Source organism: Teleopsis dalmanni, chromosome 2 (assembly GCF_002237135.1).
Source record: "Teleopsis dalmanni isolate 2A chromosome 2, ASM223713v2, whole genome shotgun sequence".
NCBI lineage: Eukaryota > Metazoa > Arthropoda > Insecta > Diptera > Diopsidae > Teleopsis > Teleopsis dalmanni.
In genome coordinates this window covers 194390215-194394046 of record NC_051847.1, presented here as the reverse complement: position 1 = coordinate 194394046, position 3832 = coordinate 194390215, and positions in this window count along the sequence as shown.

Sequence of the window (3832 nt, the reverse complement as noted above, 5' to 3'; positions counted from 1 at the left end):
CTGAATGGTGGTATTGATTCACTGCGTTTTATATGGCAGTCACTATGAGCTGCTAGGATCTTAAGAATTGATTATTGAAAATTTAATATAACCAGAATAAAAGTTAACAAATAAAGTTTAAATATGAAGTTTTGATTATACTCATTATTATCAATACTCATTATTATGTAGATTTGAATACTTCATATTATTCATATTAAATTTCTATTACCATAACTGACTTCAGGTTAGATAACAGTAGACGTAATACTCCAATTTGTGAATCCCAATTTGTATTTCACTTTCATTTTGCATGTGAGTATTTCTTATGAACAATTTGCATATATTATTTACCTTACAATAATCCTTGAGCTTCAAATGTTTATTTAATCCCAAAACAAGCTTAATTGCCGACAATTGTAACAATTTATTAAATAATTTTAAAAGCAGAGCAAAGCATCTCAAAAAACAGCTTCGGGCAAAATCGCACCAAGCAGTGACACATCAAGTTATGTATCTATGTATCTTTTTGTAAAATTGTAAGAAATCGTGATTAAATATAGTTTTGAAGCGCTAATGAATAAACTCAAGACTAGAGCTGTTTCAATTAGAAGGAAAAACAAAAAAAAATGTTAACTTAAAGAGAAAAAAAAGATGTTTGAAGTGCATTAAGTGGTAACGTGAAGTGCATTCTTCATGTGATTATAGATACAAATATAGCGCTATGAATGGATGGGTTTGAAGGGCAACAGCTACATCAGTGACAATGAACTGGGAAGTGTTTTTATTTGGCCCAGTAAAGGTTCAGATGTTCACGTTTTTTTTTTAATTTTTTTTTGTTTTATTTGTTTTTTTTTTGTTTCAATTGAAGAAGCCAACTTGCCTCTTTTGACCCAATTTCAGAGCCAAAAAAAAAAGGCTACAAAATTATAAAACAAAATGATTATAAACAAAAAAATAGATACAAAATAAATTTTACTTATAGAAAAAAGTTGAAAATTGCGTAATAAACAATTCAAGAAGTTGTTTGATTGTTTTATTATTATTTATGATTTTTTCCTTTTGTTTCATTTAATCATTTTTATCTGCGTCGCGTGGAAGCTTAGCATACTTCATGCTGTCATTGTTGCTTGCAATTTCCATTGTATCTCATCGATATGTGTATGAGCGTACACTGTGTGTCACTTGTGTTGGTGTTACTATACACGATCTCAGAGGTACACTCTGGGTTTTATGGGTTTTGAAGTGCACCAATTTTACGGGTAAATGTGACCGCGCGTACGACTTCAGATTGGTGACGTAAAATCAGTTGCGCTGATGTGTTGGCAACATTTTTCCACATTAAAATAAATTTTATTAATTTTTTTTTTTATTATTTTTTTTGTTTATCATTTTGTTAATGTTCAAACTTTATTTTTTATTTAATTTTAAGTGTTTCATTTGAATAAATTTTTGGTAGCACTTTTTCATTTATTTTTTTTTTTTTTTTTGTCTATAATGGACCACTTCATTGTACATACATATGTTGTATAATTTATCTTAATTCAATTATTTACTGGAATTTGTTTCTTTCCCTTTCATCTGAATGCTATTTTGTAATTAATGATTATATAAGTGTTAAATTGTTATTGCCTGTGGGTGGTTTGATATTGTCAAAATTTTGTCATAATTTTTAAATCCGTATTCGATGCAAAATTTAATTCAAAACGAGAGTTATCAAAATATTTGACAACTCTCAAGAGCTTCAAATTTTTAAGAATACTTATATTATTTTTAACTAATCCCAAATCACGTAAGAAATTAAACAAATTATAAGAAAAAATTGACTCCTTCACTCCTATAGATAATGAAAGCTACAGTGTGAGACTTGAACTCCCGATGAAATTTTTTTTTTGGCTGTCAAGTTATATGAAATAAGAATGAGAATTGTAAGGATGAATTTACTACATCATTTCTCTTATGCTTCTTGAACTTCTTCCTCTTATGCTTATGCTTCTTATTGTATGCTGATAGTTCATTCAAGACAAGAGTATATCAATCAACTTACTTTCACATTTGGCGATGAAGCTTCATTATTTGCCACTGTGAAGCGGTAGTATAAAATTATAAAATACTACTACTACTATTCTCCACTTCACCCAATGGGGCATAAGACCTCAATAATTCTTTAAAATTGAACTTTATTTGGTGTTTCTCTGTGGATGTCAGTCCATGTTTATCCTGCTTCAGCCAGCTCACTTTTGACCGTGCTTCTCCACTTTTTCACTGGCGCACCAGGTCTTCTGAAACCTTGTGGATTCTTGTGGATGCCAATGATTGCTTGCTATATAATCTCTCGCTTCTCTAAGCGTATAGCCTATCCACTTCGAATTCTTCTTCTATTTTTGTGCTGGTTTTTGAGTGGTTTGGTACAGCAGACGTTATTTTGCTATTCGATCTGGCAACAATATTTTTAGAATTTTTGGTAAACACTTGTTAACAAATGCTTGCATCTTTCTCTCTATATGTCTGGAGTGTGCTTCTGTGTTTCACAGCCGTAGTAGAAGATAGATTACACATTTGTATTGAAGATTCGCAGTTTGGTCTTCCAAAATTATAAACAAAGAACATCTAAATCTAATCTTAGAATCGATGATGCTTTTTGAAAGGTGTATTTGTATTCTTATAGATTCTTAATTTTTAAACTAAGATATGCAAAGGTATCATGGACTTGATTTCATAAAGATTTACTCGACCTACATAAACTCTAACGTTTTGATATAAACATTCTAGTCTAACCTAATTTAATCTAATCTAACTTAACCAATCTAATGGTTACAAAATGGAAAGCGCAAAAGAATTCTTATATTTCTAAGAAACTTGCTATCCATACATATTATTTTTCACGCAGTATAAACTCATTGGCTGTATAAGCTGTACTACGACAACGATATAGTCAAAAATTTTAAACTTTAGATGACTTTCTTTTGATTTTGTCATAGAAATGGAAGAAAATGCTTCAGCTTGAAAGGAGTTAAATACTGCACTCGCGGATAGAAAACGAGATTAACAACAACCGCAAAAGAACTACTGATACGATGCCACGCGGTTCTATTAACTGGCGGCAGCAGACTACTGATCCGGCTGGCGACAGAAGACTACTGAACCCGACCGAGAACAATTTACACATGTGAAGGCCAATTAATAAAGTAAGGAAGTAATATTCTCATTAGCGATGAACCGTTTTATGACAGATTAAAGAAGCAGGACACTTAATAAAACGAGACTTTTCGAACAAAACGATTGTTTGCTCTTCTCAAATATTTTATTGATACTAACAACTGTGACCGACGAAAATTCAATCATATTTTTGGAAGGGGTTATTAAAAAAAATCGCTATCACTAATCTGTGCAATCCTACAAGTAACTCTGATTTCGTACTGCTGGCACGGTACTTTGCCATCAGGAGAACTCACTATGAATTTTGAAGGAACTTTCTTTTAATAAAAAATGAAGACTATCAAAAGATATCCCATTAGAGAAATAGAGGCATTTGAATAAAGGCCTAATTTTAGTTGTTGACATTTTTGGAAGACCATAAAATCTCTGCGCTTCTATAAAGAGTACATACCTAGTTCAAGATATTGCCAATGCAATATCTATACGCACCGTGCATTGTGCATTGAAAACTATTATAAACAAAAGTAAAGTCTGTCTAAATTCTATAATTTAACACCACAAATTTAACGGCTATTTAACTATCTAATCTGTCAATTTCCTCAAAGCTGAAAGTTCCGGAAAACACTATGGCTTCTGACTTCATTAATAGAACAGATACTCACACAAAGCCACTTACCTTATAAAGCCAAAATAT